Source organism: Protopterus annectens, chromosome 1.part2 (genome assembly GCF_019279795.1).
Source record: "Protopterus annectens isolate FY-2018-M chromosome 1.part2, PAN1.0, whole genome shotgun sequence".
NCBI lineage: Eukaryota > Metazoa > Chordata > Ceratodontiformes > Protopteridae > Protopterus > Protopterus annectens.
This window is the reverse complement of record NC_056727.1, coordinates 1,146,499,821-1,146,522,100: the sequence shown is the minus strand read 5'-3', so window position 1 is coordinate 1,146,522,100 and position 22,280 is coordinate 1,146,499,821. Positions and strand designations below refer to the sequence as shown.

Genomic DNA, 22,280 nt, shown 5'->3' with positions numbered 1-22,280 from the left:
ACTGGGTAGGAGCCGAGTTTGGAGATTACCAATGTCATTGTTTATAAGTTCCATGATGATACATTCCATAGCCTTGCAGACCAGGCTCGTCAGGCTAATGGAGCGATAGTTCCCGGGGTCCGTGGTGGCTCCCCCTTTGTGGAGTGGGATAACAGTTGCTGTGTGTCATTCAATGGGCACAAAGCCTGAGGTGAGGCTATGATTGAACATGGTACTTAGGTGGGGTGCCAGTTCATTCTGTAGTTCATGTAGAAAGCAGCCTGGGATGTAGAAAGCAGAGGTGAAGGCATCTATTTTGACTTTGAGGGTACTGTTGGTGAGCCAATTGGCCACCCACTGATGAAATAGGGATTTATGCCAAGTTGTCTTAGCTTTTAGATGATGCCTGAGTGGGGGTTGTGTCAAAGGCCTTCACCAAGTCAGGGTAAGCTGTATGCACTGACTTTCCCTCATCCAGGGCCTTAGTGACAGTCTCAAAGAAGTCAACCAGGTTCAACAGGCAAGAGATGCCCTTGACAAATCCGAAGTAGGTGGGGTCAAGTTCTTGGAGATTTCCTATGTTCTTGTTTATGAGATCCATAATAATATGCTCCATGGCTTTACAGGTCAGACTTATCAAGCTAATGCTGTGATAGTTTCCAGGGTCAGTAGTGGTACCACCTTTATACAAGGGAATGATGATGGCAGTTCTCCACTCTGCTGGAATGAAGCCTGTACTTAGGCTGTGGTTGAATAGGGTACTCAATGGCAAAGCGAGTTCTTGCTGGAGATGGTGCAGAATGCAGCCTGGGATACTATGAGATCCCATGGAAGCTGTATTCTTGCCTTGGATATGGCCTTTAACTCTTGAATTACTGAGATGTGAGGTGTGGGACAAGTATCAGAGATGTCAAAAGGGCCTTTGGGGGGGGGCAGGGGGTGAAGTTTGTGCTGATCCTATCTGCTAACAGATTGGCTAAGTCAACAGGATCAATGTAAGTGATACTGTTAAGTACTAATTTGGAACAAACCTGGTCTTTGCCATGCAGATTCCTGACATAACTGAAGAAGGCTTTGTGGATTCCCTTTGTTTTGGAGGCTAGTTTCTATTCATAATTGGCTTTGGAGGTTTCCATTAGTGATCTAATTTGTTTGTTGAGGCTAAGGAGGGAGGTTTTCCAATTTGGAATTTGTTCCTTTTTACCATTGGAGAACAGTTTCTTCCTTTTGTTGTAAAGCCTGTTGATAGAAGATGTCCACCAAACAGGTTTGTGTTTCCTTGAGGAGTAGGTTTTAGTTCTCTTGGGTATGGCTAAGTCCATGCAGTTGTACAGGTGCTTGTATACTGCACTGACATACTGTAGTTATCTGCATCCTCTGAGGGGGGCAGTGGTGTGAAGTTATGGATATCCTTATTTAGGAGGTTGTAGTCAGATTTTGAGAAGATTTTTAGCTTGAATATGGTTGGGGGGGGGTAGAAACTTCAAATAAGACAGTCCCATGATCTGATCTCACCAGCGAAGAATATACTATAGCAGTGGTACAGCAGTCACCCATGTTGGTGAGAACCAAGTCCAGAATGTTATCTCCCCTTGTGGGGGATGAGACAAGCTGCTCTACTGCATTAGAATTGATGAAGTCTGAGTCATTGAGTGAGTGCATTAGCGCAGGAATAGTTCACCCAGTCTATGGTGTTAAAATATAAAAAATATCTTGTTACATGTTAAAGCTATTTTAGTACATTTATATGCCATTATCATAATGAAATTGAGTAATATCATTCTATATATTTAGATAACATGGTTTCTTCTTAACTTTCTACCAAAGTATGAAACCAGAAATGGCATAACGTCATTCCAAAAATGTTGAATATCCTCTTTGCCAAACAGGCATATAGTCATCATCTTTGTACTATTGAACAAAAACACAGTTACAAAACACAATGTGGAACCCTAGAGCATATGTTGTAGCAGTTTTACAGGCATAGTTGCAGGGGACATACCTTTCAATCTCTTAGGGCAAGAAATCTGGATAAAGCCATAAGTAAAACCAGGACAAACGCCCAACAATAGGGACAATTTTTAAATATTGCTCTTACAAACTTAAAAAGCTGATAGAATAACAGGTTTCACATTAGCATGAATTTTCTGAATGATATAAAGTCCAGACCTCAAATGTGTGTCATTATCTTCTAACTTCAGTCTTTAATGATTTGCCGTTAACTTGTCAGAAAACCAAAATTTTATGAAAAATAAACCAAAAACATGAGGTAGAAATCTAGACATTCTGGGAAAATCTGTACAGTTGAGAGGTATGGGGACTTTGCCAAGCTATTTGGTAGTTTAGTGGTTATTGTTATAGACTTGTACTTGGTGCATTGCTGATTTGATTTCCTATAACTCCTTGACTATTTTTTTTAATGTCTTACAGGGTCTGTGTCATATAATGGAATGTTCAGCTCCATGAACCTCCATTCATCAAGCCAAAAAAAATGAATATTCACTTCAGCAACTTCTAAAGCAGTGAATGGCATAAATTGGCCAACAGTGCAACCATCAGACAAACTGCAGTATGTAAAAACCCACCCAGGTGGGGGATGCCACCCACGTACCCCATGTGTGGGTCTGCATCCCCCATACTCCCCAAACTATATACATCAATTCCAAGATCGCACTATAGTGGGGAAAAGGGCAAATTTCCTGATGTTGACCAAGTAATGCCATTCCCTCTTTTTGGATATAACTGAAGTTCACATTCACTGAACTGCATGTTTGCTGTTTTTGGCTTCATGAATGGAGGTTCACAGAACTGAATGTTTGATTATGACATAGACCCATGTTACACATTCAGGAGCATTTGATATTATGATCACAACTGCAAACTGTGGACTTAGCCCCTAGTTCTTCTTGTTCATTAAGTCATAATTGTTTTTTATTTTCTTTTTTATTTATTTAGGTCTTTATTTATGATGTCTGAGTGTGCGGAATGGAATTATGTGAAGCTTTATGCTTGTGTGAGTTACTGGCTGCTACTTTCAATCTTTTCTGCCTTTTTCCATTCCAACCAATGTGTCTTTTTTTCCCAAAATCTCTTTATTCAATTTTCAATAATACAAGTATTACAACAATCAAATACATAGATCTACAATACATACAGAAGACATAAAACCTAAAAAACTATATACACTAGAAGTCACTACAGCAGCAAACAAAAGAGAGAAAGCATTTTGAAGTTAATTGAAAGAAGAGAGATAGTATAGGCTATGCCCCTGTGTCTTTGATGTTCTGAAGCTGCTGACTCTTTGCATGTTCAGCAAAGAGGATATTCAACAGCTTCAAAATGACATTATGTTGTCCATGGTTTCCTATTTCAGTTGAAAGATAGGATACGCAATCCTTATTAAAACTTTTGCAACCATAATTATATTTATAACCCTTTACCAAAGTTTGACAAATATTGCCATTTAGTATTATTGTTAATTCTCTCTAAATTTAAGTTTGGATATTCCTTCAAAATGTTCTAATGCAGCGCTCATGTGCACTAATAATGAATCAGTATTAGGCAGTGTTAATAATGCATCATCTGTTAAGAACTTTAGAATAATAAACATTTATTTTAAAATCCTCAGTTCTTTCTTCTGATTTTGCGGAATTTGTTAATGGTTTTATTGCTACAGCAAACAAGAAAGGTGAAAAGGACAACCCTGTTAAGTTTATTTAGTTATTTCAGTGGCTGTGAAAAATATATACCTATTTTGATAAAAGATAAAGAGGTGTTATATATTTGTTTTGTTACATTTATGTATGAGTTAGGGAAACCTAAGCTCTCTAAAATTCCATATAAATGTTTCCTATCTAAAGATTCGGAACTCCTTACAGAATCTAAAAATAATAAATTAATACAATTGTTAATATTTGTGTAGTCCAGTTACATTATTTTTATTTTAATACTATTTTGCTTTTGCCTTCTAAATACAAATCCTGTTTGATTGTCGCCTATCATATAATGCAATGTTATTTTAAATCTGTCAGATAAAATGGACATAAAAATGTATATTCTGCATTTAATAACAAAATATGCCTATTAGATAAACACAAGGATGGATCCTTATCTTGTCTTGAAACTAGATTAGTTAGTATATATTTCCAAGAAGGACAATGATATTTTCATTTTGCATATTAGTAAAAACTTTTCTAACAGATGAATAACACTTTTTTTGCATATGTCCACAATCATTCCATCTATTCCTGGAGCTATATTTGCTTTTTGTTTTAGTTTTCTAATGTATTTATAAATTAGTTTTTGGCTGTTTTGTGGTACATAGGTGTAGCCTGATGACCTCCCTTCTGGCGCCCAGTTGATCTAGTCATTCCTGCATCCCAGTAATAGCTCTTTAGTCCATTTACTCCCTGGTGGTGGTGAGATTTGTCTGGAAAGGCACAGACCAGTTTGCAGATTCTATGAATTTCCTGTTCCTGCAGTAGCCTTTTGTTTAATTTGGGCTATAAGGCAGATCATAAGAAAATAAAATAGAAACTCTGAAGAAATTAATATAAAATTAACTCACTAACCCCATTACAGACACATAAGGTTCCTAGTCCAACTGGAAAAAAATTGAAAAAATATCCACTAACCTAAGTTAGCGCTTATCTCTACATTAACATACTTTAACATTGACGCCACTACAAAAAAAAAAAAAAAGAAAAACAAAGAAAATTGGATCACATATAAGATACATTTTAAATTTTCTTCCCACATTTTAGACTAATTAAGTCTAAGCTGAAATATTGAAAATGGAATACTAATAACCAATTCTTATAAAACTATAAGTTAAGAAATTAAAGAAAACATGCCAAATTGTTTATAAAATTTGCAGTATTATGGCTGTGCATGATATTCATTATTAATCACAAAACTGTATCACAAAATCCATTTAATTAGTCATTATGATACTTTTTTGAACCTTTTTAGCCTATAGTACATCTGATGTTTTTAAGGGGTGTATAATGCATAATATATAACACAAAGTTTCTCCATTAAGTAATTCCTGTCCCTCATACTATACTGCAGGTAACTGCAGCAGCAGTTACAGTGACCCTCCTTTTCTTTTCTCCTTTAAACAAGGCTTTTAAAATGCAATAGTTAGTGAGCAGGGAAAAACAATCAATTAAATAAATAAATAAATGAACACAATGCAAGTAACTTTTGTAACACTTACAAAGATGTAACGTGTATGTGAATGTGTGTGTGTATGGGTTCCCTTCAGCTGATCAAAGTTTTAAAACTTTGAATTTCATATGGCCGAGACCATATGATCAAAGTTTTAAAACTTAGAATGTTCTGAATGGAGATCTCTGTACAGAACGGAATGGGAAATTTTCCCTTTTCCTCACTGTAGTGCGATCTTGTAGTTGGTATATTTAAATGCAGCCCCCCCCCCCCACCCTGCAAAAACTTCCAGGAAAATGTTTTTGTTTTGTTTTTCTTTTTCTTTCAGGTGTTCAAATTTTTGAAACTTTGATCATATGGTCTCGGCCATATGAAATTCGAAGTTTTAAAACTTAAATCATCTGAAGTGAATCCGTTTATATGTGCCTGTGTGTGTGTGTGTGTGTGTGTGTGTGTGTGTGTGTGTGTGTGCGCGCTCGCACGTGTGTGTGTGTGTGTGTGTATGTAGACATTATTTAATAATATTTATGTAATTATATAACTTTTGTTTTTGTGGTAAAATACTTCTTCCAACTACAATTGCATATCCTTCAGCAAATTTAAAACATTAAGCAGTGAAACCATTTTACATCAAAAATGTAAAAAGGCACATATTAATAATAAAACAAATTCAAAATGATTTAACAGACAGCTGTATATCTAAAAGCCAATAATGCCCTCCAGGGAAGACATTACAGGCAAATAATGGATCATCCAAAGAAGTGAGCCTCATAACACCACTGTGCAGCCTATTTCCCTGTGATACCCACAACGTGAAGCATTATTGCTTGCTTCTGACATGGAGGTTCAGTTATGTAATATTTCATATAAAAGTGTCATTTTCTGCATAAGTGCTTACAAACAACTTTAGAATCATAAGCTTTAATATTAGATATGAATGTATACGACAAACCAGCCTGGGTAACTAATAATACCTTTGTTATGAAATAAACTGATGCACTTTAAATCCAGGATTCAGAAACCAGCCTGGCTACCAGTATTAGGACTGCAGCAAAAGGGGCTTTTTAGTGGGAATGAAGAAACCTGCAATTCAGAGACTCATTAGCCGTAATGATTAAAGGCCTCATTATTAGTTAATGTGCAGGTCACTGTACTGCTCATTCATTACTGCACTCACTAAAAAACACAGTTCTGGTCCTTGCAGTAATCGTCATTGGCTTCTGATGCATCTCATTATCACAGGCAGCTCCCTCATTCACTCCACCCTCATACACACATGCACATATTCAAACACGCACAAAAATGGACACTGCCTATTACCTGTCCCTGAGTTAACAGCACATCAGTGATATCATCTCTTATTTTCCCAGTCCCTCATAAATCATGAATACTTATAGTCAGTCAGTCAATAATGCTAGTCATTAGAATTTCTTTCTTCTTATTGTTAAGAAAATACATTGTGATGCAAGAACTGCTAGACTGTTATCTTTTTAAGTGGATTAGACTAATATTTAGACAGACTTCCTGGTGTTGTCTAGTGTTTCTACTATGCTCCTTTCATACTGCAAAACCTGTTGTTCAATTCATCACTAGTGTATTCTGACCCTCTCAGTAATGCAGACTTTGCCTGTTAGTCAAGATGAGTTTAGTTATAGCAACCATAACCATCCTCACACACAAGTGCACATACACACATGCACGTGTATACACACACGCACACACACACACACACACACACACACACACACACACACACACACACACACACACACACACACACACACACACACATATGCACACATACACACACACAAACATGCACACATACAAGTATCTACCTTACCATATGCCTAACACCCATCCACCTGTGACCACTGTGGCATGCACACACTCCAACACTACCTGTCTGCTAAAGTCCCTGGCACTTAACTCTAATATGATCTCGCCCACTGAAAGTAAAGGGGGAATGTGAATTGTTCACTGAGTTAACTAATGTAGTTGGTGGTAGTGCTGAAAACAGATGAATGATTCAATGAATCACTTGGTTGCATAAAACAATTTCTTCAAGTATTTCTGGGGGAGAGCACCTGGCTAAGTATCATATGGCACTACCCCAGAATGTCTGACTGACATTTGTTGTAGGCCACAGATACAGCCCACTGTGGTGCTACCCCTTTTTGATAGGGCTATCTCTCAATCAGAAACAACTACTACCTGTGGTAAATCCCTCTATACACTGATGGTATCTGTTTCTGAATGCCAGAGAAAATGGGCATATTGGGACTTATATTAAAGATACAATACTGTTTGAATAATCGTGTCATCCATGACCCAAAATCAAATTACTTTGCAAAATATTACTTACAAATATATACAGTAAACTCTCAGTTAACCAGAACTCAACCAACCAGAAAAAAAATCGAAGAAATACAATACAATTTTCATGTATTGCACTTTCTGCCCCCGCCCCCCTGCAGAAACATACCTTACGTTTTTACAGTTTTAGAGTTTTAAAAAGGATTATAGGAATAAATTCCCTTCTCCCCATCCTAAGAACAAGTCAAACCAAACAAATAATATAGGGTAAAGTATTAGTCAGACCTATTTTAATAGTAACTCTCAAACAACCAGAAGCTACAGTTATCTGGCATTACCAAGCCCCATGGGTGCCAGTTAACAAAGAGTTTACTGTATATCTATGACTTTTATATTTATCAGGTTCCTAAAGCTAGAGTATAATTACTAAGTTTAAAGTCAAAATTCAACAATTTGACTAAACTCAATAATGCTATTATATTCTTTCATTAACTGGGGAAGTTGTTTTCCTTTCTATACCAAATCCATCATTTAACTGGCAGTGTATTGCTACATATTCATCTTTATTAGAACTACAACAAGCACATTACTATGTAAGTATAATGAAGACGAGTCTTATGTAACTCTGCTCCATGGCTTAAGTTCCCAGGTGGTATCCCATCCCTGTTTATAAATCCACTCATGCCGAACACAGTCACAGTGCTAAATAGTTTTAAAGCTAAAAGACTAAGAAGACTACTACCCCATAGGTCTTTCTGTTGAGCACTTTCATTAAATCTTTAAAAGTGAAACATGCTTTGTACTTTTTATATATGAACTGATAGTCCATTTTATTTTATAAACTTTATGACTTGTCAGATAGATATCTGACAGATCAGCACCACAGATGTTTCATTAGACTTCTTGTCTTACAGGATTTAAAATAAGAACGGTGTAAAACTGCTTGCCTGAATTTCCTGAATTTACTTTTAGCATATGTTACATAAATGGAAATATTGCTATACAGTCCATCTGACATATACATTCCAAATACTTTTTTATTATTTGCTTCTGCTATTCAGAGAACAACATCCAACTATATAATACTTAATTTCTTTGTATAAAGTATGTAAGCATTTGTTCTAAAGCATATTATATGACACCCACATGCAGACCCAGTACTTGCAAGCCATAGATGAAAGGCAGAAAACTATTGATTAGGAGAATACCAGTCTATCGAAGATGCATACATATTCATCAGTAAATAGACAGCACACCTGCCTAAGAGCTGTATGCAGGACTCTTGTTACAGCTACAGCCTTGAAACAGAAATTGAAACGAAAGTATCCAAGGAAAACACATTAAAACAGGGTGGGTCTATCAAGTCCATGTAAAAAGCCATTCCAACCAACAAAAAATCTAGAGACAAAGCACTGTAAGGCATCAACATAACCTCTGTATCGCTCTCTGTGACAGTCTAATCACCGCATACATACATACTCTGTACAAATGATTAGCTTTTTCACAGTGCTACATGAAGCAGGTTAATTTTCTGGTGTCTTATAGAAAATACTTTTTAGCTTCCGATATTTTTTAATAAAAGTGTAAAATGTAACTATCTGTTCAACATATTCAAAGTTATTTAGAGTATTTTTCTTTACAAACAACAGGATTAAATAATTAGCACCTTGTTGATATAATTAAACAATAATAAGTTAAATGCCTAATAAAATGATTTTATATGTCTTATCCCCATTTTCAAGCAACAAAAACTCATAAACATAAATGTTATTTAAGAGATGGAATAGAATGAAATGTTTCCTGTTGGGAACAAGAAACCTTCAAACAATGAACATTCCATAGCATAAATCCCAAGTTTTCTTTGCTAAAAGTATTTATCTCCCAGGAAAGGGTGACTAGGCTGGTCATTATGTTCCCTTGTGTAGTGTGTCATCTTATGACACTTTTTTCAGATTTTCTGCCTTTAGTAAAAGGTAATTCTTCTCCTTTTCCTCCTGTGCAGAGTCTGCATGTCTTCCCTGTCTTTGTATGGGTTTCCTCTGGGAGCTGTTGTTTCCACCCACATTCCAAAGACACGCAGTAGGTGGATTGGATACTCAAAAATTGTCCATAGTTGTGAGTGTGCATGCAAGTGTGTGGTATTGAAGAATAACCAGAGCAAGGCTAGTCACCTGGCTGTAGATGATTGTCACTGTTGAGGTGACACCTCAATGTCATGAGCAAAAATGGGAAAGAGGGGTTGTGGATGGATGGATGGATCCTTCTCCTTCTACACAAGTTCTAACTTTTTGCAGTCCCCTCTTATAGCTTTCCAAAGCTCTTTCCTGAAGTGTTGCTTCTGGACACCACACGCATTCCTATCAGCTTCTTGGGTTTGATAATTCATGCTCCCTTTTGCAGAATATATATTACTTCCAGGACTAACAAGTGGTTCTATGTAAATTCAGCACCATTCTTTTATCACATTGAACTTGCAAATGCAGATTTATAGGTATGTATTTTTTTACCAGTTATTCAGATTTTCTTAAATTTCTTCTCTCAGAAAACAACTCTATGATGTATAAATTTCTAAATATTTTTATTTGACCTATCAACCAGAAACACAGTCCTTAAATTTATAGAATTTTTAATTAGTTTATTAAATCATAATGTGGTTGAAAATGGATATCTATCTAAAATATATATAATAGTTAAAAGTATGAAAATATATTGCAAATACAATTACTGGAATTATTTTAGACTAATAAGTAAATATTCTCCAACTGAAGAAGACAAGAAGCTAATATTAATGCTTCAAAACAAACTACCCTTCTGTTATATACTGGAAATTATTCTCATAGAAATGTATTCATAAAACTTCATTACACCACATAAAGTTGAACTGATGTATAATAAAGAACTTGGATGTTGGAGACATAAATCAAATGTAAAAGCTTATTGTCAACATATGTTTTATGATTGTACACTGTTTAAGCCCTTTTTGGGAAAATATTAATCTCTTTTTACAATTTGTCTTTGATGAAAAATGTGTTTTATCTAAATCTTTGGTTCTGTTTAATGAACCGATCCCTACATGTGTTGCTAGAATAAAATATCCTCTTTGTTGGATTATATTGGCTATGGCAAGAAAGGTTATTGCTATAAACTAGGCAAACAAGACTACACCTACTTTGAAAGAATTTAAGAACATCCAACAATGTCAACTTGAACTATTTGCAATCAATGCAAGAATGGATAGAGTCACTTTATATTATAATACTTGGATGAAATTTAAAGACTTGTTAGTAAACATAGATGATTGAATTTAAATAAGTAATGTTGGAAGTTGAAATTATAAATAATTTTTATTATTTTGGAGGCACTTTGGTAAATAAGTTAATTTATTTCTGAAAATGAAACATTTTATTATAGTTATTTACTAAATTAAATGTTTTATGTCGCATATTGTTATTTGTATTTAAATTCTTAATAAAATAACAGAAAAAAATTCTATAACACTTGTATTAGGCAACTAAATAAATATTTAACAAATGACTTTGTTAAAAAATAAATTAAAAAAAATCCCCCCTCCCCCGTTGTGTATTCACAGCTGCATCTTTTCCTCTGCCTCATCTAGTATTAAATGGCAAGTAGGAGTTTCCTGTTAAGCCCCTAAATCCACCCTTTGGTGGATGATGTAAGCACCCACAATACTACAAGGGTCATTATTAAACGCACTGCCTCGGAACTCTCCTGAATACAGGACACTTGCATCCTGGTCAATGGAAATAACTAAATAAAGAAAAGCAAACAAACAATGTCTAGGGTTTCTGAATGAACTGAGGGTATTAAGACATTGATGAGGGAGTACTGTAACACTGAAGAGATGAAATAAATCCAGGTAATTGGGTTCCAGAACTCCAGCTGATGGCATACTTGAGCTTCAGACTTGGCAAGCAGTATCATGCTCCCTGATAAACGTAATAGAAAAAATGGGTCAATCAGCATGTGCTTTACAGACAGAGAAAAAGAGAGATGGGAAGAGAGAGAGAGAGAGAGAAAGAGAGAAGAACAACACAGATAGATACAGATATGGATGTGCTCTAGTGCTTATGAGAAAATGTGGCCACAGATATCGAAATAAAAGTATTCTATTTATTCAGAAAGCACAAAGCAGACAGAAGAAATACAAGGGATCTGGATTTCATAATTACCACAAATAAAGAAGGTAGAGGTATAATTAACAGAACTGTGAAGAAGCTAGATATGATGATAAACTGCTATGCTAGATGGGAATGCAATGCTCTACTTCATCATGAAATACTTATTACATGGGGTAGCAATACTTATATAAATGTGGTGCAATACTGAGGAATTCATTTAAACCTCCAGTATAAGGATTAGGAAAATTTTCTATTCAGCTTCCCAGCTTGCTCCCTGCCTCACAGACATTTACATTATCACTACCCTTATCATTACCCTGACTGGATCAGCTTTTAACTGCATTCATCTAAGTTCCCTTTGCACAAAATGGCAACTGGTTTAAGACATGGAACAAAGTGTTCACTGGCTGCAACATAGTAAAATCAGTGGGTGACACACAGTGGTTGTCCTTTATTGTCATGGTTGCCCTCTTATAAAGCTAACACTACTAGGTCCTCTTAGCCTTCAACAGAGGACAACTTTAATGCAAATAGCATTCTAGCACATTGACTTTAAGTGTGGCTTTCTCACCCAGAAACAACTTTTTTAAAACTTTCTCTGCTCCACTGTTCTGTTTAGTTGCTCACAGTATTTTAGCAAAACCACTTGCACAGCTGTTTAAACCTTCCCTTACCTTCATTGTCAGTGATTGTTTTCTTGGGCTAATACCTCCATCTGTGAGGTGGTGTAACCCAATGTGTTCACTCTTGCTACACTTTTGCTGACTATGCTCCCCTACCCTACTACCAAGTCCCCCCACCCCTTCCTTATCCAAATTTATACTGAACACATCCCCTCCCCTTCTTCACTCATATCCCTTTCTCTTTCTACTAGCCTCACCAGTCCCTGTTATTTCCAAATTATCCAGTAGAACACACAAACCCTCAATATCCAATAGAACACACAAACCCTTTACAATCTTATGTCACCTTCCTTCCACACTTATTCTTCTCTGCCACCACACCTAATTTACTCTTCTCTGTTGTTCTAACTCTACAGTCTATATTTTTATTCTCCTTTTCACCATTGCATAATATTCACTTCTTCCTCTTCAGTAAGTCCTTCTTCAGTATTACCCTTGCTTTCATAATATTGACAGAAGACATAGATTAGATTCATAGATTAGTATTAGGCTAACTGCTCTTGTGGGCAGTTTTTAGTCTAGCCAGTTACCCTATGTGAAAATCAAACTCTGCACCTTCTGTCTGTAATGTAAACACCTTAACCATTATACCAACCTCCCACATAATACCCACAAACCTTTTATTATACATATCACCCAATTAACCATTCTCATAATACTTCTTTTAATTCACAATTTCACCCTACCACAGTGTGATATATTTGACATTTCTCTAACTGACTTTATTAATATCTTGACATTTTTCTATCTCCATAGTAAGGGATCACCCTAACTGGAATCTCCAGCAACCCATTTCTATTCTTATCTATTTTCCCTTCATTTCCACTCTTCTTATTCTTTAACATCTTTTTCCTGTTCACTTAACTATAATTTTCCCTTAACTACTTCATAGTCCTCTATATCTACCACATTATCCCTTTGCATCTTCATATCTCGAGTTATCATTTTATGTCACCTTAATACTTATCATGGTACTCTCACACTTTATTCACACTCATGCACTACTACCAGTTACCCTATCTATATTCAAACTAAACCTTCCTTCATATCAATTTACTCAGATGTATTTAATGTCCAACCTATTCACATTTTCTAATACAAAATATCTAATCATTCAGTTCACTTTGACTTAACTCGGAATAAATTCATATAATTTATAAAAAAAATACCTTATCCTAATCCTTTCTTCTCTAAAATCACTCTTTGTGGTGGCATTCATCCCAACCCTGGCCCCTCAGCCTCATCCATTCCACCATACTCTGCCCCATATCCTCTACAACATCCACAGAACTCTTCCTTACTTCTATTAACATCCATAGATTTTAAACAGTTACAGACCTATAAGCATGGTTTCTTCGATACTCACCAGATATTACTGTCATTACTGAAACATGGTTAAAACCCCATATAAAAGATTCTGAAATTATATCCCCTGGCTATAATATAATTTGATATAACAGACTACACAAAAAAACAGGAAGTGTTACAATTGTATATAATAATTGCCTGAATGTCTCATACCTCAAGACCAACATACCAATCTTCCAAAATGCAGAACGTCTTATCTCTCTTCTCAGTGTTAATAAACATAAGAAGCTTTGCATAATTGCCCTCTACATACCACCAGGCTCATAGATTCAAAGGAGGTTATTAGGCTAAGAGTCAAGAACCTTTACAAGCGTAGCCATATTTATCCTGAATTACCCAATTATCAATAGTTAGGTGAACTAAGTTCATAAAGTTATTTGCCTATGGTAGGGTAACGAATACCAGCTGCCTCCTACTGACTACTTCTGTCCATAAGGGACATGGACACCAGCCCAGGAGTGAATTTGCAATTACCCATCCATTGATACAGGTATTGAATAGGGTCAGAAAGGGGCTCTGTGTCATGTAAATGGGGAGCTTGTTATACAGGAAGGGTAGTCTCTGGGAGATATACCTATCTCTCCAGCATTATTTGTTCATGTCAGAGGCTAGGTTGTGATCCTTAGAGAGGATGACCCACTTGTAGTTTGATCTATGAATGTGTAACATTTCCATCAGGGCTGTGTGAGAGACTGTCTTATAAGCCAGACACAGATTGCACCTTAGCAACCGATTGGAGACAGTATATAGTGATCAGCCTTTCAGTCTTTCTACTCAGGATTTGTTTTGTGTACCCTGTATTTTTTTGGCAAGAAACCTCTGGAGTCTCTCTAGCTGTTGCAGGTGTCTAGTCAGGTCCATGCAAAAGGATGCATTGTACTCAATTATTGGTCTGATGAGGGCAGAGTACAATGGAATTATAATGCCCTTAGTTCTAGATGTCATTCCTTTACTTATGAGATGTGCCACGTAGAAGGATTTCCTTACCACTGTGAACACAGGCTGGTCAAAGTTCAGATTGCTATCAACCTGAGAGTCCAGGACATATACTACTGGGTCTGCTCTTAGGGGGGGTGCTGTCTATATTGTAATTAGGAGGGGTGTTAGCTTTCCCAAAAGGAATAATTATGCATTCTTTTGCATTTAGTTTCAATCCATGGCTTTGGCAGTAATCATTTTGTCTGTATTAATCCTTTCTGCAGTATACTGGTATCATTGGGGGACCTCATTGATTGTGCCCAGTTTGCAGTCGTTGGCAAACCAGATCAGCTATAAGCCATCTAAATTCACCTGGACTTCTGAGAAATAAATTCTGAACAGTAATAGGCCCAGCACAAAACCCTGTAGTAAATAATGGTCACTGGCCTTTTTCTAGATATGAATTCTCCCACTTTGACAGTATGTGTCCTGTCAGTGAGCCATTTAGTTACCCACCTGATGATGTAAGGGGGAATTCCCAACTGTGAAAGTTTCTGTATAATACTTGTGTTGGGGATAGTGTCAAATACCTTGCCTAGTTCAAGGTAGGAGGTATGCACAGTTTTTCCCTCATCCATGGCTTTGGTGACCTTCTCAAAGAAGTCAACCAGCTTTAACAGACAAGATCTAACCTTAATGAATCAGAACTGGGTTGAGGCCAGAGTCTGGACGATGTCCTTCAAGGATGCATCTGCAGTCCTAACATATGGGTTGTCCTGCCTCAGGCAGCCCTTCGGTCAGCCGGATTCCAAAGTCTGGGTCTGGCCTCGGCTGATGTCGCACTTCACCCGACGTCATAGCTGCTGTTTATTGGGTATAAAGGCATCAGCCGACACCATTTTCCTCAGTCTTTCTTGCCGCGCGGTGCCCGAAGCAGAAGCTGTTCGCAAGTGCCGGTCGGTCAGATCCAGAGATTTCTACTACCGAAGACTTCTAAAAAGCTAAGTACCCCATTGGGGACTCTTTCTTGCCTCAGCCGATGTCAGAAAAAGTAAATAATTGTTTAACTTGTGGGAAACAAATACCTCATAAGGATTTCCACTCTTACTGCCTTCCTTGCTTAGGCCCAGACCACGACGTATCAGCTTGTCTAGCCTGTGCTTCCTTCAACCGACAGACACTTAGACGTCGGTCGGAGTTTGCAGAGGAGTTTTTTGGTCCCGCTTTTGCTTACAAAATGCCGTCGGAGACTCCGACTTCACAATTAGCTAAAAAGCGTAAGGAAAAGGACCGACACTCGCGGTCCGCGGTTTCGGCCGAAACCACGGTTAAGCCAACCGCGAGTGTCTCGGTTTCGGCCAAAACTGAGCCCTCGGTTCTTCCTTCGGCGGAAAGCTTGCCTCCGATAGCCGAGGCCTCACACAGCATGGCTGAATCCGCTACTGAACTTACCCCTGCTGTAGCAGGCTCCCAGGATTTATCAGATACTATTCCTTTAGACATATCTACTCCTGCAAGTGGAGCTGCTAGGCCCCCTGCATCTATGTCTATCAAGGCTTTTTCTAGGGCTAAAGCAGCTAAATCTTCTAAGGCCTTGCCTGCTAAAACCCCCTCACACAGGCCTACCTCCAGTTCCCAAATGCTCAGCTTGGCTGAGGATCTCATTTCTTTGATCAGGGGATCCCAACCTCACCCAGACAGGGCCTCTCAACCCCCTCCAGAGAAGAGGCCTAAAGCAGAGCCCCCGGATCCTGTTTCTACAGACTATTCCTCGGATGATTCAGAAAACTCAGGTCCTCCAGAAGGCCCATATTCTCCTTATGAGGATTCTGATGCAGAAGACTCCATTCCTTCTGCCTCTCCTCCAGAGGAATTTTCTTTTGGGGAAACCTTACATGCTATGAGAGAGCATTTTCAATGGCAGGGCCAGGATTTTTCAGATTCAAGGAAAAGGCTAAGGACCTTTTTACATTTACCACAGCATAGGCCTTTAGCCATTCCTCCAGTACTCACAGTTGTTGATGATGCTTATAATGATGCCTGTACTGCCCCTGACTCTCTTCCCCCGGCCCCTGCCAAGCCCGACAGATATTACAGGGTCCCAGACACACACTTTCACTTGTATAAGGCTCCTATTGCAGATCCTGAAACCATTTCACAGGGCCCCAAAGCTGTAGCAGCTGCCTCTGCCAAAAACCCCCTCCCCTCTGAAAGAGAATCTAGAGCATTAGAGAGATGGGGTAAAAAAGTTTATACTTTTGCTACTCTTTCGGCTAGGGCCTTAAACTGTCAATTCCACATGATTCAGTATCAGGAATTTTTGTTAGACCAGCTAAATAAAAAACTGTCCTCTTCTGAACCTATAGACCGTAAGTCCCTTCAGGATTTGGTACATAACACTCAGCAGGTCAGTAATCATTCCTTAAAATGCGGCTATGATGCACTTGAGGCTTCCTTTAGATCAGCTATGACTGGAACAGTGATTAGAAGGCATGCCTGGTTAAAAGAGCAATCCTTACCAGACCATGTAAAGTCAAAGCTTCTAGATGCTCCCATGGAGAAACAAAGTTTGTTTGGTTCCCCTGCACAGCAAGTGCTAAAGAAGGTGGAAGAAAAAGCAAAATCTGTCCAAACAGTCAAGGATTACTTACAGGTCCAGCCTCCGAGGTTTAGTAGAAATTGGCCTTCGAAGAATTGGTCCTTTCCAGACACCTCCAGAGCACAGAGAGGCAAAAATAGGCGCCCAAGAGGCAGAGGTCAATCCAGAGGTGCCTACAGGGGACGTCAGTGGCAGCCTAACAACCAGAGAAGTACTGCCACAGATTCAGCTACGACCACTCCCACAGGACAGACACAATGACTTGACTCTGATACCGCCTACCAGGGAACAACTGCAAGCACCCTTAGGCGGAAAGCTTGCCTTATTTTCCGTAAACTGGCATTACATTACAGGAGACAAATGGATCTTACAGACAATAGACAAAGGCTACAGGTTTCACTTCCACACTCTACCAAAAAAGAGAGGAATGCCAAACCTACCACCAAACCAAAAAACAAACGCTCTAGCACAAATCAACCACCTACTAAGGATGAGAGCTATAGAAAAGGTAACGCCTATGGAACAAGGACAAGGATTTTACTCCAGACTTTTCCTGGTACCAAGAAAAGAAAACCAATGGAGACCTATTCTCGACCTGTCCGCTCTGAACCCATATCTCATTGTTCCAAAATTCAAAATGCTGACCCTACAGCAACTTCTTCCCATGCTGGGCAAGGAGTCTTGGCTGGTGACTCTAGATCTCAAGGAGGCATACCTGCATGTCCCTATATGACCAGATTGCAGAAGATACCTCAGATTTCTTGCAGGATCAGAGCATTATCAATTCTCAGCATTGCCCTTTGGCTTATCTACTGCACCCAGAGTATTCACGAAATGCCTGGCATCAGTAATTGCTCATTGCAGGATTCAGGGAATTCAAATTTATCCATACCTGGACGACTGCCTGATACAAGCGGACAACAAGACCAAATTAACAAAAGATTTGGAAAAGGTTATACAACTACTGCAAGCCCTGGGATACACAGTCAACATGAAAAAGTCAAGGCTGCTACCATCCCAAAGGATAACATTCTTGGGTGCAGAACTGGACACATCAAATCAAATGGCATTTCTCACAGCAGAAAAGCAAAAGCAACTACCACTCTATTTCATGGCATTAACAACGTAGAACCAGCTTACAGCAAGGAAAGTCCTGCAAGCCCTGGGATACATGGCATCCTGCATAATATTGATTCCACATGCCAGGCTACATATGAGGAAGTTGCAATGGTACCTAAGGAATGTATGGTCTCAACACAAGCACAGTCTAGAAGCCCAGATTCCAATAATTCCATGCCTGAAACAAGAATTCCGGTGGTGGGCTCAGGCCTGTCAGCTGAACAGAGGTCTGCCCTTCCACAAACCTCACCCAAGCCAGACTATCACCACGGACGCCTCAGACCTAGGCTGGGGGGCTCACATGGTGGACAAGTGTATACAAGGCCTATGGACACAAGACCAGCTGAACCTACATATAAATCAAAAAGAGATGCTGGCAGTGAAACAGGCACTTCAGACATTCAGACCTTTTCTTCAACAAGGTCATTTGCTGATAAGGATGGACAACACCACAGTCATGTGGTATATCAACAAACAGGGAGGCACACACTCATATCCTCTATGCCGGATGGCAATGGACCTGTGGAAGGTGGCCCTGAACCACAACATTCAACTCCAGGCCAAATTTGTGCCAGGAAAAGAAAATGCACTAGCAGACACCTTAAGCAGAACTACCACGGATGCCCACGAATGGATGGTGCATCCAGACATCTTCAAAACCATTACAAAGAAATGGGGACTACCAGAAATAGACCTGTTCGCATCCCCACACAACCACCAATTGAGGAAATTCTGCACAAGGACATACCACCCACTTGCTTAGAAGGTGGACTCCCTATCCTTCAGTTGGGAAAACCTGACAGCATATGCATTCCCACCTCTTCCTTTGATGCACAAAGTGCTACTGAAGATCAAAGAAGATCACCCAAGGATCATCCTGATAGCTCCAGACTGGCCGAGACAGCATTGGTACCCGCTACTGAGGAGTATGTCTCAGACACACGCATGGCCTCTACCTCTGGTTCCTTTACTGCTAACACAGAACAACTACAAGATCCTACATCCAAACTTGAAAACACTGCAGCTAGCTGCTTGGAATATTACATAAAGCAAACTAACCCAGACTTATCTCAGAGGGTTAAAGACATTATCCTGGAGGCTCGCAGACCCTCCACAAGGAAGACGTATTCAGCCAAATGGAAAAGATACCTCATTTGGAGTGCAGCAAAAGGAGAAAATGTATCATTAGCAAACATAGCTAACATCCTGGAATACTTAGCAGAACTTTTCCACAATGGCCTGTCTTACTCCTCCATTAAGATTCATGCATCAGCAATTTCAGCAGAATACAACATGGATCCTCCAGTCTTCTCTCATCCTCTACTCAGGCAGTTTCTGAGAGGAATTAAAAATGTAAAGCCTCCAAGGAAGCCACCTTTACCTACATGGGACCTTAACTTTGTGCTGGAAAAGTTAACACTTCCCCCTTTCGAACCAGCAGCAACAGCAGAATTACAGTTCTTATCTTGGAAAACTGCTTTCCTGCTTGCAATCACTTCAGCAAGAAGGGTTTCTGAATTACAGGCATTAATGGCAGTACAGCCCTTCCTTAACTTCCATCAGGATAGAGTGTCCTTGAGAACTAATCCTACTTTTATGCCAAAAGTGGTCTCCAGGGTATCATTGAACCAAGCAATCCACCTGCCAACATTCTTCCCCAACCCACAGAACAGGGGGGAAAGACTACTACATACATTGGATGTGCACAGGCAATTGCGATATTATCTGGACAGAACCAAGACCAACAGAAAGACTGACCAGCTTCTGGTAGCGTATGCAACAGGAATGGAAGGAAAAGCAATTTCAAAACAGACAATCTCAAAATGGATAGGAAATTGCATTAGATTTTGTTACTCTTTTCATGGAAAGACAACTCCAGAAAACATCAGACCTCACTCCACAAGGGCTACAGCCACTACTACAGCTTTCCTACGAGGAGTGGCTACCAAAGACATTTTAGAAGCTGCTACTTGGAGCTCCGTGCATACATTTGCCAAGCATTATAATCTACCTTTATACTCCAGATCGAGCAGGTTTTGCAACTGCTGTTTTGCAAGGGATCTTAACTACACCATAATCATCTTAGTGCCTCCACCCCCCAGTTTGGCTATGGTATTCTACCCATATGTTAGGACTGCAGATGCATCCTTGAAGGACATAGTACAGTTTTGTACCTACCATAAATGTAGATGTCCGAGAGGTATACATCTGCAGTCAGGATTACCCACCCTCCTTCCCCTCTGTGGTACTCCTAGGGTATTTTCCCATCTTGTAGCTAGCTGGGGGAATCTATTATGGTGTATTTGTTTGTATATATGTATATACATGCTTATATTGTTTGCTCTCTACTGTTTGGAACCATTTGCATTTATCCAAATTTAGCCTTCCTAGAGGGCACCTGGCATCTGGGGCAAGAAACACTGAGGAAAATGGCGTCGGCTGATGCCTTTATACCCAATAAACAGCAGCTATGACGTCGGGTGAAGTGCGACATCAGCCGAGGCCAGACCCAGACTTTGGAATCCGGCCGACCGAAGGGCTGCCTGAGGCAGGACAACCCATATGTTAGGACTGCAGATGCATACCTCTCGGACATCTACATTTATGGTAGGTACAAAACTGTACTTTACCTATCTCCTTGTTAATAAGGGCCAGAATAATTCTTTCCATGGCCTTACAGATGAGGCTAGTTAGGCTTATGAGTTGAGAATTTCCAGGGTCAGTTGATAATCCCCCCAAGTACAGAGGGATGACAGTGGTTGCCGTCCATTCTGCTGGAATATAACCAGTCCTGAGGCTGTGATTAAATACGGATCCAAGTGGATCAGCTAGGTCATGTTTTAAGTTATTTAAAAGGCAACCAGGCATGCTTCTGGTCCCGTTGATGTCCATGTTTTGGCTTTAAAGAGCGTAACTGTAATCTGCTCTCTAGAGATAATAGGCAGTGGAATGATGGCTGGTATACATTGGGGATGGCCGGTGTGGACAGGCAGGTGAAGTTTTATTCAAGTCTGTCTACTAGCAGGTTGACTATTTCTTCCAGCTGAGTATGAGTGGTGTCATCCACAACCATCTCTGCACATAGCTGGGTATTCCCCTTAAGGTTTTGGATGTAGTTAAAAATGGCTTGTGATTTTGTTTAGCTAGGGAAGCTATTGTTGCTTTATAATTCACTTTGGATGACTTGATTAGATCTCTTATTTGTTTGTTTAGACTAGTAAAATAATCCTTCCTCTTCTGAGTCACTTCCCTTTTATTTTTAAACAATAGTTTCTTTCTTTTGTTGTATAGCCTATACCAGGGTTCCACCAGTTTGGCTTATTTTTCTGACAAAGCCTGGTTTTAATCAGGTTAGGTGCAGCCAATTTTATACAACTGCTTAAGTGGTTATACAAGGCATTAGTGTACAACTCTGAATAGGAGTCTATGGTATCTGTGGTTGGTGTGTGTGTGTGTGGGGGGGGGGCGCTTTGAAATTTCATATGGCCTCACTTAGTAGGAATGAACTTGTTTTGGAAAAATTATTAAGAGTTTTGTTTTTGATGGGGTATCCAGGGTTACAATTATTTCAAAGAGACTGTTTTATGGTCTGATCTTACCAGGGAGGACATCACATTGTGAGTGGGGGGTAGAATGCCCCCCCCATGTTAGTGAGTATTATGTCTAGGATATTTGAATCCCTTGTGTGTGAGCTGTCTAGTTGTTCTAAGGTATTTATATTGACAAAGTCCAAGAACCTCTTAGCCAACATATTTGTGGTTGTATAGGACCCATGGTCAATGGTTTTTGTTGTTGTTGTGTCTTTCGGCTTTTCCCGGTTAGGGGTCGCCACAGCGGAACTCCAGTCTGCTAATAACTGGCAGTAGGTTTTTACATGCCAAGTTGCCAGTTCTGACACACAACCTTCAATGAAGGTACGCCCATTCATGCATGTCTCCACACAGAAGACGCTTTAGCTGAGAATCAAACAGGACAACGTCTTACTGT

The 22,280-nt window shown here is 39.1% G+C and overlaps 1 protein-coding gene across 1 annotated transcript in view; it reads left to right on the top strand.

Moving 5' to 3' along the window:
• Positions 1–22,280, top strand: part of LOC122792267 (angiopoietin-2-like) — a 1,226,949-nt gene that overhangs the window by 1,106,068 nt on the left and 98,601 nt on the right. The gene's annotated exons all lie outside the window — the stretch shown is intronic.